At 47.0% G+C, this 13,330-nt stretch overlaps 3 long non-coding RNA genes across 7 annotated transcripts in view; 1 reads left to right on the top strand and 2 right to left on the bottom strand.

Annotated features, from left to right (window-relative positions):
* LOC123383199 overlaps positions 1–4,663 on the bottom strand; it is a 484,670-nt gene extending 480,007 nt beyond the window's left edge. The window contains exon 1 of the long non-coding RNA XR_006592690.1: positions 3,851–4,663. This is a non-coding gene — a long non-coding RNA (uncharacterized LOC123383199). The remainder of the gene's footprint in view (positions 1–3,850) is intronic.
* An 81-nt stretch (positions 4,664–4,744) lies between these two features.
* LOC123383200 lies at positions 4,745–12,733 on the top strand. The gene is made up of 3 exons (XR_006592691.1): positions 4,745–5,096; positions 6,147–6,297; positions 12,217–12,733. It is a non-coding gene; the product is annotated as an uncharacterized LOC123383200 (long non-coding RNA).
* The window catches only part of LOC111558585, a 31,288-nt gene continuing 28,132 nt past the window's right edge, over positions 10,175–13,330 (bottom strand). For all 5 annotated transcript variants that reach the window (XR_006592689.1, XR_002739654.2, XR_002739652.2 and 2 more), the window contains one exon: positions 10,175–10,430. This is a non-coding gene — a long non-coding RNA (uncharacterized LOC111558585). The remainder of the gene's footprint in view (positions 10,431–13,330) is intronic.

Here is a 13,330-nt window from a genome sequence, read left to right as displayed (position 1 = left end):
ATAATCAACAGACAGCAACCTCAAGATGACACAGTGTTATGGGATGAACTGTGTCCCCACAAAATTCTTATATGGAAGCCTTGACCCCTAGTATCTCAGAATGTGACTGTATTGGGAGATAGGGCCTTTTGCGTGTGATTAAATTAAAATGAGGCCCTTAGGGTGGGCTCTGATCCAATCTGACTGGTCCTTATAGGAAGAAGAAACGACACACAGAGGCACAGGGATACATGTGCACAGAAGAAAGAGTGCCTGAGCCACCATAAGAACACAGCCACATGCAAGCCAGGGAGAGAGGCCTTGGAAGATCCTAAACCTGCCGGCACCTTAGTCTTGGACTTCCAGCTTCCCAAACTGTGACAAAATAAACGTGCGCTGTCCAAGCCCCTAGTCCATGGTGATTGTTATGGCAGCCTCGGTAGACTAATACACACAGATAGTATAATTTTCTGACTAGAGGCACCTGCGTGGCTCAGTCAGCTGAGCGACCGACTTCGGCTCAGGTCATGATCTCGCGGTCCGTGAGTTCGAGCCCCGCGTCGGGCTCTGTGCTGACGGCTCAGAGCCTGGAGCCTGTTTCAGATTCTGTGTCTCCCTCTCCCTGACCCTCCCCCATTCATGTTCTGTCTCTCTCTGTCTCAAAAATAAATAAACGTTAAAAAAAAATTTTTAAAAATAAATAAACGCCACAAGCAATAGCAAGCATTCTTGAAACAATTGAAAACTAGAAAATCTCAGCCAAGAAATAAAATATCACAAGAATCAAATGGAAATTTTAGGAATAAAAAGTACAATAGGCAAAAACTGTATCAATAAGCTCACTGGATGGGCTCTGAGATGACAGACAAAAAATTCGGTGAACCTGATGACAGATCCATAAAAATCACCCAATCTGAACAACAAAGAGAAAGGAGATTGAGCAAAACAGAGTCATAGGGACCTGCAGGGCCATAAAAAACAGGTCACTGGCGTCCCAAGACAGCATGGTGCCAAAAAAATATTTCAGGAAATAATGACTGACTATTTCCTCAATCTGGCAAGAGACTGAAACCTACAGTTTTAAGAAAACTAAGCAAAACCCATACAGGATAAGCCCTCAAAAATCCAGGTACTTCGTGGGGGACCTGAGTGGCTCAGCGGTTGAGCATTCCACTTCGGCTCAGGTCATGATCTCATGGTTTCGGGAGTTCGAGCCCTGAGTCAGGCCCTCTGCTGTCAGCACGGAGCCTGCTTCAGATCCTCTGTCCCTCAATCTCTGCCCCTCCCCCAACTGTTCTCTCTCTCTTTCTGTCTCTCTCTCTCTCTCTCTCAAAAATAAATAAAAATTAAAAAAAAAAACTATTAAAAAAGTCCAGGCACATCATCATCGAACTTTGAGAAACTAACATAAAGAAAAAAATATTTAAAGCAGCCAGAGAGAAATAATGCCTTACCTACGGGGGAACAATTTGAATGACAGATTTCTCATCAGAAACCAAAGAAGAGAGAAGAACTGGAGCTCTCAGAAACGAGACCCAAAGCACAACTCATAAAAAAAAATTATAAACCAAACTTCATTAAAATTAAAAACTTCTGTTCCACAAAAGACATTGCTAAGTGATTGAAGAGACAAGCTACAGACTAGAAGAAACTAATTAGATATCTGACAAGGGACATGTGTATGTAGGTATAGAAAGGCCTCTCTCAACACAACAGAAAGAAAACAGAAACCCAATTTTAAAAATGGGCAAAAGGACAGAGGATAGCGGGATGGCAGATACGCATATAAAAAGATGTTCCACATAACTAGCCAGCAGAGAAATATAAATTAACAGCATCAGAAAGATGCCACTACGTGTCTATTAGAATGGCTTAAAAAACAATGGTAATTATTTTGAATTATTTTGAATTAATTTTAATTACGTGGAATAACTGAAACACTCGTTTAGTGCTTGTGGAAGTGTTAAAATGGTACAGCCACTCCGGAAGACAGTTTGGCAGTTTCTTACACACATACATGCGTCATACGACTCAACAGCAATTTCACTCCTGGGCATTTTCCCTTGAGAAATGAGACCTTGTAATTCAGGCAAAAACCCTGTACCTGAATGTTTACATCAGCTCTATTTCAAATTGCTAAAAACTGGGAAGAAACCAAATGTCCTTCAGTGGTCATGCAGATAAATAGACTGTTGTATGTTCATATAACGGGACATGATGCAACATTCAAAAGAAATAAACCGGGGGCGCCTGGGTGGCTCAGTCAGTTAAGCGGCCGACTTCAGCTCAGGTCATGATCTCGCGGTCCGTGAGTTCGAGCCCCGCGTCGGGCTCTGTGCTGACAGCTCAGAGCCTGGAGCCTGTTTCAGATTCTGTGTCTCCCTCTCTCTGACCCTCCCCCATTCATGCTCTGTCTCTCTCTGTCTCAAAAATAAATAAACGTTAAAAAAAAAAAGGAATAAACCGCTGAGATATTTAATAACATGGATAGACCTCAGTAGGATTATGCTGAACAGAAAAAAACCAACCTCAAAAGATTCCCTTTACACAACATTCTTGAGGTGGCAAAATGATGGTGATGCAGTGATTGGCCCTTTGCCAGGATTAGGGGTGGGGGAAGCTATTTGAAAGGAGGGCATGAGATAGTTTTGGGGGCACCATAACTGTTCGGTAACCTGACTGTGGAGATGGCTACATCAATCATACATGTGTTCAAATTCAAAGAACTACGGACCCCAAAACAGTCCATTTTCCTCTGTGATAATTTAAGAAATAAAATTAATAAATGAAAAAATACATTCTTCTGTTTCATGTAGTTATTCGTTTGGTAACATCACCACTTTTCCAAAAATGCCCATTGTCAGATATGACTTACAGTGTTGGAGAAATGAGCCTTTGGCAACTGGCCTGGAAACGTAAATACAACTTACCACAATATTTTCAGCAAATAATAATAATAATAGTAATAATAATACATTTTGGGTTTCCACCTTTACTTGACAAAGAAGGACGGCTTCAATTCAAAGTCAAAGAAGCAAGATGGGGCCAAATTAAGACTCACGTGGCGGGGTGGGGCCGAAAAGAAAGCTGTGGGCAGAAATCACGGTCAGCGCCAGTGAGTGGGGGGTGGGTCCTCAGGGAGACAGGAAAGGACAGATGTCCTAAGAGGGAAAACATTGGGCCTGCAGGGAGGTTGAGTTCTTAATCAGTGGCTTATTTACCTTAAAGAGTCTGAAGAAACTGTTTCAAAAAGAAAGAGACTGATATTTTCAGTCACCAAATGTCCGTATGGCTACTCTAGGCCAGCTGTCTCCCTCTGCTGGGGCTGTCTTAACAGACCATCACAGACTGGGGGACTTAGAAACGATGGAAACCCATTTCTCATAGTTCTGGAGGCTGGGAGGTCCAAGATCAAGGCCCCAGCAGATCCCGTGTCTGGGGAGAACCACTTCCTGGTTCATGGACGGCATCTTCTCGCCTGGACTTCACATGGCAGACGGGGCGAGGGGGCTCTCTGGGGTCTGTTTTATAAGGGCACTAATCCATTCCTGATGGTACTACCCTCATGACCGAATCGCCTCCCCAAAGCCCCACCTCCTCCTACCGTCACATTGAGGGTTAGGATACGAACACAGGAATTTGGGGGACAACATAAGCATTCAGTCCATTGCACCACCCCTCAGTAGTTAAGGGCTTACCAGAGCAAGATGCAGTAAATTCCAGGTGTAACATCTTTTTATTTTTCTTTTTACCCCAAATACTGACACAGTATGTGTGCCCAGTGGATGAGGACTCCAGGGAAGTACCCAAGCAGCTGCCACCACTGAGGCTTGGCTGTGAGCAGAATGTGTCAAGGACAAGGGCAGCCTACCTGTTGTGGTGATCCTTCGGCAGAGACTGTTTCAAGGTGCTTCCTGTCCACGAGGTCAGAGCCAGGCTTGGGAAAACCAGCTGATCTTTCCTGGCAAGAAGTTTCCGCGTGGGGGCCGGGCGCGGAGGTTGGCTTTGTCCAGCTCCGTGAACCCGGAGGTCCTGGAGGGCCTGAGGGCAGATTCCGCCAAAAGACTGTACTTTGTGCCGGGGTTAGCCCTGTCCACGAGAGAGCAGCCTGGAGCCAGAGCTGGAGGCCAGAGGGAAAGCCCTGGAGGAAATGAAGCTAATCCTGCAGGCTGGCGGCTTCCCACGCAGGCGCAGGCGTTGTCGGAAGAGGTCATCCGGAGGACACGACTTCCGGTTGACCCTCGAGCAATCAGAGGTTCTTACCCCCTCCTCTGTCCTTGAAATATACACTCAGCCCACCATTGCCACACTAGGAGCCACTCAAGGATGCAGCTGGAGGGAGGGAGGTGCTGGCGGGTACCATGACTGAACCCCGTTAAGGCCTCCGTGTAAACCGCTAAGATTCTGGCTGGCAGGTGCAGAGATCTACGGCTCTTGGCACCTAGGATGGTCCCCTGCCTGCCTCCTAAGTTCCCCTGCTATTTAAACCCGTCACCTACTGATCTGGAGTGGCCTGCCTCTTTCTTCCTTCCCCGTGCACTCCCTGTGCAGAGTCTGGTTTCGAATTTTACCTGGAGATCTCCTGAAGTTTCAAACCACCCCAAAATCAACACACATTAGAAGAGATGTTTGGCCTGGGGCGCCTGGCTGGCTCAGTCAGTTAAGCGTCCAACTGCAGCTCAGGTCATGATCTCACGGCTTGTGGGTTTGAATCCCCAGCTGGGCTCTGTGCGGATAGCTCAGAGCCTGGAGCCTGCTTCGGATTCTGTGTCTCCCTCTCTCTCCGCTGCTCCCCCCGCTCACGCTCTGTCTCTCTCTCCTTCAAAAATAAATAAACATTAAAAAAAAATTTAGAAGAGGTGTTTGGCCTGCTGTGGTGTCCTGGTGCTTTGGCCAGGAGCAGGTGGGGACCAAGCGGGCCAACAAGGCACCTGCCTATAAACTGTTTCCTCCAGCAGCAGCAGGTGCTGAGGGCAGAGGGGCCAGGGAGAGCCCAGGCCTGGCCCCGACAGAGGAGCTGCTGCCCAGACCGGGACTCTGTCCAGACTGTTTGACTCAGTGCAGACACCCACGGACCAGGGTGAGCTTCTGCAGACCCCGTGGACACATTTGATTCTGTAAGTGGCCTGGACACTCCTCCATTGAAATAGTAGAGTTTAAATCCCTTCATGTGGGGGCACTGAGTGGCTCAGTCGGTTAAGCCTCTGATTCTTGGTTTTGGCTCAGGTCATGATCTCACAGTTTGTATGTTCAAACCCTGTGTTGGGCTGCACGCTGATAGCACAGAGCCTTTTGGGGATTCTCTCTCTCTCTCTGTCTCTGTCCCTCCCCGCCCCCCATCTCTCTCTCAAAAATAAATAAATAAACTGAAAAAATAATAATAATAAATCCCTTAGTCTTGAATGTGAGCTGAAGTTAGTAACTTCGTGACTCCTTTTCAACAAATAGATGTGGTATAGGTGATGGTATATGACTTAAGATCCTAGGTCATAAAAAACATACACCCCTGTGCCTCTCTCTGCTCCCCCCACATTGTTCTGGGGAGGAGACAGCCACCGTGCCATAAGGCTTTTCAAAAGCCCTACAGAGAGGCTTACACAGACACGCATTGAGGCTTTCCATCAACAACCAGCGCCACTGTGAGTGGAGTGGACAACGTGGAAGGGCCACTCTCCAAGTGGATTCTCCAGCTACAGCCAAGCCTTCAAATGACCACAGGTCCAGCTAATATCTTATTGCACCCTCATGAGAAACCCCAAGCCAGTGGGGCACCTGGGTGGCTCAGTTAATCATCTGACTCCTGATTTCGGCTCAGGTCACGATCTTACAGTTCATGGGTTGAAGCCCCGCATTGGGGTCTGTGCTGACAGTGTGGAGCCTGCTTAGGATTCTGTCTCTCCCCCTTTCTCTGCCCCTCCCCCCCAAGGTAAATAAACCTTTAAAAAAACAAAGGAAAAACAACAACAAAAAAGAAACCCCCAGCCAGAACAGCCCAGCCAAGCTGCTGCTGAATTTCTGAGCCACAGAAATGGTGAGGGATAATAAATGAGTATTGCTGCTTTAAGTTCGTAAGTTACACAGCATTAGATAACCAGAGCCTGCCTGCATCAGCCTGCCTATGTGCTACCTTAGTTAACTCTCTTAAAGCGCAACATCTCATTTTACAGATCAGCAACCTGCTGCCTGGAATTATTGAAGAACTTATCACATGGTCGTGGAGCTAATTAACAGCCACGCTGGATTTCACACTCAAGGCGTACCGTACAGGTCATACGACTGAGTGCCAGGCACGGGACAGAAACACAGACACGAAAACAGGTAAGTGGGGCGTCGATGGGAGAAAGAGGGTATGGAACAGGAGGAGAAGGGTCATCGAGCTCAGCTGGAAGAAATGGAAGTGTTAAATGAGCAAATCCAGTAGGGTGAGGAGTAAGATCTCAGGCAAAGAGAAAACCACAGCAAGAGGAGAAAAAGGAGAACAAGGGAATGGTTTGTTTTCTTTTAATGGCAAATGAGGGGACAGCAGAGACCACAGCAGGAACCAAAGTGGAGAAAGAGGCTCTGGCAAAGCTAGCCTGCTTATTTTCTGTTACTCATTTTCTGTCACCCCTGGCAATAGGACCTCCCCCCTGTAGTAATGGCATTTAAATGAGAAAAGTGTAGGGGCGCCTGGGTGGCGCAGTCGGTTAAGCGTCCGACTTCAGCCAGGTCACGATCTCGCGGTCCGGGAGTTCGAGCCCCGCGTCGGGCTCTGGGCTGATGGCTCAGAGCCTGGAGCCTGTTTCCGATTCTGTGTCTCCCTCTCTCTCTGCCCCTCCCCCGTTCATGCTCTGTCTCTCTCTGTCCCAAAAATAAATAAATGTTGAAAAAAAAATTTAAATGAGAAAAGTGTATACAAACGAAGTAACTTGTTATTTTATTGGTGCTAATGTTCACATTCCTCAAGTTAGCTCCACCTTATCCAGAGACAGGAGTAGGAATCTGAGAGTTTTGTCCCAGAAAAAGAATGAAACCAAAAAAGGGAACGTGGAGACTATGACAAGGGCCTCCCAGGAAGGTCTCCATAAGCCACTATCTGATTCTTTCCCCCATAACCCTGGTAAGGAATCATGGTTAAGTAATAAATTTTGCAGTTGTCCATGCGTGATCCATTCTGGCGTTAATGCTGAGGGAAATCCTAGAACTCAAGGCCCCAGGCTGGCCAGCCAGTCACTCCCAGGGCCCTGTGTAAGGGGTCAGAATCTTGTAGGTGCCCTGCCTGCTTTGGCCATTTCTACAGAGAATTAGGCTGCCCATGAAGAATGTATTAGTTTCCTAGGGCTGCCTTGCCAAGTACCACAAACTGAATGGCTTAAAAGAACAGAAATTTATTATCTTAGTTCTGGAGCCCTGACATCTGAGATCAAGGGGTGATCAGGGCCATGCTGTCTCTGAAGGCTCGTGGGGGGGGGGGATCCTTCCTTGACTCTCCCTCGCTTCTGGTGGTCCGCTGGAAATATTGGCTTGCAGTTATAGTCCCTTCAGCCTCCATTATCACATGACCATCTTCTCCATGTGTGTCTCTGTGTCATCTTATGAGGACGTCAATCGTGTTAGATTTGAGACCACCCTAGTGACCTCACCTGCAGAGATTACATCTGCAGAGATCTTTGTGCATTGTAAAGGTCGCATTCGGAGGCGTTGTGGGTTAGGATTTCAATATAAGAATTGGCTGGGGGGAAGCATTCAACCCATGACAGAAAGAGAGCAGAATCCAGAGTCAATGAAAATAGACCAATGGAGAAATGACCCCAAATGAATAGCCCAAGTTGACTCACACCTTACATGTACCCACCTGCACTCCCGTGACAGTCCTTCCTCTGTCTCTTCACATCACTTGCAGTCCCCACAATATCACAGTTAATCCGCGAGATAAGGTGCCAGGCATCGAATGAGAAGATTTGGCTCAGCATGACTCCGCTGCTGACTGCGTGACTTTTCCAAGCTGCCCACCTGATCAGTGACCTTCGAGTGAATGTCCCTCAAACACGCAGCAGCTCATGGGTCACTTGAGCTTTGGTGAGGCATTCACACTGGGCAGGAATTTCAACATGGGAGACACCTACTCCTTAAACAGGTGCTGGTTCCAAGATGTATCTCTTAGCTCCCATCATGGCATCTGCCACTCAACCTTACAGAAAAGAACGGGCAAAGGGAGCATCCATCCACAAATAGTTACAGGACAATCTAGAAATGGCACACACCCCTCCTGGGAACATCCCATTGTCCAGAACCCAGCTATATGGTCACACTTGGAAACCAGGAAGGCTGAGAAATGAGGTTTCTAGCTGGGTGGCCATGTATTCAGCTAAAAATCAAGAGCTTTGGGGCACCTGAATGGCTAGGTCAGTTAAGCATCTGACTCTTAATTTTGGTTCAGGTCATGATTTCATGGTTCATGGGAGCCTTCACATAAGGCTCTGTGTTGACAGTGTGGAGCCCGCTTGGGATTCTCTCTCTTTCCCGCACTGTCTTCCAATCCCCCATTCTTGCTCACATGCTCTCTCTCTCTGTCTCAAAATAAATAAATAAACTCCAAATAAAATTTTTTAATAATAAGGATAAAAATCAGAAGTTTATTATTCAAAGTAAAAAGGCCGAATGGATATTAGTGGAAAACTGTCACATACTTTATATATATTTTTTATATTGTGAACATTTTTTGTGTCGTGATCTTTAAAAATATTATTTTAGGGGCGCCTGGGTGGCTCAGTCGGTTAAGCGTCCGACTTCAACTCAGGTCACGATCTTGCGGTCTGTGAGTTCGAGCCCCGCATCAGGCTCTGGGCTGATGGCTCAGAGCCTGGAACTTGCTTCTGATTCTGTGTCTCCCTCTCTCTCTGCCCCTCCCCCGTTCATGCTCTGTCTCTCTCTGTCTCAAAAATAAATAAACGTTAAAAAAAAATTTTTTTTAATAAAAATATTTTAATATTTTCATAGTTTCAACCACTGTTACATAGTCGTATAAAAATTTACATCATTATTTCCTTCTTGTTGGACATTTATAATGTTAACTTTTTCACAGTAAAAATACTGTCGGAAAGAACAAACTCACGTATCTTTTTTTAAATTTTTTTAATGTTTATTTATTTTTGAGAGAGAGAGAGAGAGACTGAATGCAAATGGGGGATGGGCAGAGACAGAGGGAGACACAGAATCCCAAGAAGGCTGTGCTGTGTCAGCAGTGCTGACTGCTCAGAGCCTGACACAGGGCTCGAACCCACAAACTGGGAGATCATGGCCTGAGCCAAAGCCGGACACTTAACCAACTGAGCCACCCAGGCACCCCCAAATTCACTAATCTTTGTGCAATTGTTTGATCATCTCCTTAGGATGAGCTTCTAAAAGGCTTCCTTGAGGCCCCACGACCCAAGTATTTGTTACAGGGACCAAATTAGCCTGAAAAACTGCTGATCCAAGTTCTGAGAGAAGTGAATCTTCCACGTTCTTGGTACACCTCGTGCCTCCCCCATGCCGCCTAGCTTTGGCCAGCTCTTCTAGGCCCAGAGCTGGTTAGGAGCACCAAGGTACTTGGGAGATAATTTGTTTGTAGCTGGAGGTGCCATTGCTGGATGTGTTGAAGGAGTCTGATGTGAAGGACTTGCTTTGAAATTGTGTGCCAGGCACGTCTAGGCTGTTGGTATGTGTTCTCTTACTCATCAACTCTGTTTGATTTTGTTTAACATTTATTTATTTTTGAGAGACAGAGAGAGACAGAGGGTGAGCGGGGGACAGGCAGAGAGAGAAGGAGACACAGAATCCACAGCAGGCTCCAGGCTCCAAGCTGTCAGCACAGAGCCCGACGCGGGCCTCGAACCCACAAACCGTGAGATCGTGACCTGAGCCGAAGTTGGCGCTTAACCAACTGAGCCACCCAGGCGCCCCCCGCCCCCGTTCCCCCCCCCCCCCCCCCGTCAACTATATTTATATACTGCTCTACAATTTGCAAATACTTAACCACACATGATCTCATTGGCTGGCTCCAACAGTGACTTTTCTGAGACACAAATCTGATAACTACCACTTCCATGGCTCACACACTTTGAACTAACCATGGCACTCTCAGATTCAAGTCCAAATTCCTTAACATGATTTATATATCTCTATGACTGCTGTATCAATTAGTTTTTACTAAAGAAAAAAAAAACACTCAAAATTTAGCTGATTAAAATAATAGCCATTTATTTATCTCATGATTTTATGAGGCAGCCACTCGGGCTGGGCTCAGCTGGGCAGTTCTTCTCATGAGGTTTGCTGGGCTCACTCGTGCATCTGTGGGCAACTGTAGGAAGCTTATATGCAGGCATTTTTCAAGCCTCTTCTTTGCATCATATTTATTAATTTCTCATTGGCCGAAGCAAGTCCCATAGGTGATTCAGATTCAAGGGATGAGATGGGAAAGTCGATGACCCCTGTTGATAAGAGGAAAAGAACATGTGGCCATTTTGCCCTCTACCACGACTTCCTTTTCTTTCTTTCTTTCTTTTTAATTTTTTTTTTAACATTTATTTATCATTGAGAGACAGAGTATGAGCAGGAGAGGGGAAGAGAGAGAAGGAGACACAAAATCTGAAGCAGGTTCCAGGCTCTGAGCTGGCAGCACAGAGCCCAACGTGGGGCTCGAACCCACAAACTGAGATCATGACCTGAGCCGAAGTCTGACGCTTAACTGACTGAGCCACGTAGGCGCCCCAACTTCCTTTTCTAGTCTCCTCTCTTTGGGTCCCTTTTTTCATCTCCACAGACTGCTCCAGCCAAGCTGACCGGCTTATAGCTCCCCATCCTGCCTTGTTTTTCTAGGCTTCCAGGCTATGGTTCAGGCTAATGCCTTGCCTACTATGCTCCTGCATTATTCACCTAGCTTAGTCCAGCCGGGCCCCATCCCAGATGTCCCTTCCTCCAGGACGCCTTCTCTCATCTCTAGATAAGAGTAGGTCTTCTCTTTTGGCATTCTGTGTGCTTCCTCTTCCAACCCTTACAAGGCTCTGTTACAAACGTCTGTTTTCTTGTCCCTTCCTCCCACAAGACGGTAAGGGACTTGAGAGCAAGGTTTGTTTACTGTTGCATACTTGATACTTAGTACCAGATAGTAGGAGCACAGTAGCTATCCATTGGTCTACTGACTAACCGCATATGAATGAGCAGAAGAAAAACAGATACAGGAAAGCCTTTTGCACATCTGTAAGCACCAGACGTATCATGAGGATAGAATCTTTGAGTTGGAGGGGACCTTAGTTACCTTCTTGTCTCTGCATAAATCCTTGGCACGACATGGTTAAAAACTGCTCCTCGGTCCATCAGACACAGCCATAGGGAGGAGAAAGTCTCCTGTTCATCAGAGCTCATTCTATTGCTGAGCTGCTTTCAGTCTTAAAACCCCCTCTTTCGGGTTGAACCCAAATCTAGTGCCTCCTGCCTGTTGCACGAGAGGAGCCTCATGGTAAAGATGAGGCTTCTGTCTGAAGCCTCAAAGGTAAAGATTAATCCATCTCCCACACATCAGGCCTCTTCATCTGAGATCTAGCAACTGTTGCTCTTAGCCCGTTCTTACAGCCCTCACCGTCCTGCCGGCCCCCCCTCTAGACATGCCCAAAGTGTCTCTGCTTCTCTTGGAAAGTGACATCCAGGGCTGGTCAAGATCTTCCCCGGGGATTGAGAGACGCATCTCTCTGTGAACCAGTCATCAAGACCGTGATGGCAGCAGCGAAGTCTAGGAGTGCTGGGAATCGCAGCTCCCATAGAAACGGAACTCAGGCGCAAATCAAAATATTAGGATGACATTTCTAAAAAGCACGGTTTCATCTGGCACCGGCATGAGGACAACCTGAGTCTTTTTTCCCCCCTTTTTGCATGCGTTCTTACCATTTGTATCCAGGTCAACCCCCCTCCCCCCAAAACTCAAACTTGCCAGATTTCGAATACGTGTTTCTGGTAGAAAGTGGCAAGGGATATTGAGGTACATTTCATTATGAACAGATTGTAAGCTTTGGAATGAAGCAAACAGGGGATCGGACAACTAGGTCCAAAATGCAGTAGGTGTGTGCATTAAGGAAGGGACTGAAACTTCCTAAGGCTATGCCTTTCCTCATCACCCCCCCCCCCATAACTGTTAGGACCGCGTGCATATTTAGAGCTCGTCAAGGGTCACGCTGAGTACACTCATGCATTTTATGCATTTTAACATGTGCCCCACTCTAGGAAGAAGGCTCTAGTATTATGCTCGATTCGTAGAAGAGGAAATGGAGACTCAGAATGTTCGTAGAAAGTCATTTGCTAGACTCCGCAGAGCTCGTAAGGGGCAGTCCTGGGCCGTAATCCCCCGCGTCTCCAGCTCCAGATCCTCTGCAGCCGTGGAATACTCTAGCAGCCTTCGCACCTGCATCCCCACCTTGAAAGTCAGAGCCGTGGGTGATTCCTGCCAGTGACGGTGACGGAGAGGAGCTGCCACGGCTCCGTGACCACGGGGCTCCCACGGCAGCTTTGCGCCACCCTCAGTGGTGAAGGCCTGGCAAAGCCTCCGTTCTGCGTAATACTCCGTCCGTCTCTTCAGGGTTTTGCAGCAGTGACCAGCTTTGTTGCTATATTGGCACACTTTCCCAGAAATAGATTAGAAAGCAGGGAAAATTTTAAAAACGGGGGTGGGCGGGGGAGAAAACCCACTCTGATGTGTTAGTTTGCTAACGGCCTTAACTCCGTAATAAATAAAGACTGCAAATGGGAAGCAAATGCATGAACTGAAAATAAGCTGGGTGAATCATGGCGTGCAGTTTGTACAGTGTATAAATATTCATGTTAAATTACCTTTTACTCCGACACCATGGTTCTCCTGTGTGCACTTAGGGCTGAGTGGTTTCCGTAGGCCTTAGTTACTGACACAAATGCGTGTGACTTTTGTGAGAGCTCAAGGAGTAACTAAGGACTATTAGCACAGGCCTGAAGAATGTAGGATCCCGGTGTAAGGCCCAGAAGCTCAAGCACCCTCTCTGCTTTTGGCAAGAGAACAGTAATCCATCTCTTGGTCTTTCCTAGTCAACGGAAACTGAGCTGGGGGAAAAAATCCTTAATCTTAGCAACAGCAGGATCTGGTATTTGAGCTGCAGAGCTTAAAGAAAAAAAAAAAAAAGCCTTGTTGAAAAGTTCAAATCTAGGTAACTAGTTTCTGAAAGAGTCTTTTGTACGAATTGGAGACAGGGTGCATGGGGAAGGAGGAGTGAGGGCCATGCAGGGAGGTCCCCACGCTTTCCTGGCTGCTGGGTCTGTTCCCTTCCTGCGAGGAGAAGCATGGCGGCCCCAGGCAGGGCTGGTACAGACT

The sequence above is a fragment of the Felis catus genome, chromosome F2, assembly GCF_018350175.1.
Source record: "Felis catus isolate Fca126 chromosome F2, F.catus_Fca126_mat1.0, whole genome shotgun sequence".
Taxonomy (NCBI): Eukaryota; Metazoa; Chordata; class Mammalia; order Carnivora; family Felidae; genus Felis; species Felis catus.
The sequence above is the reverse complement of the archived record's forward strand: the minus strand, read 5'-3'. Positions and strand labels throughout refer to the sequence as shown.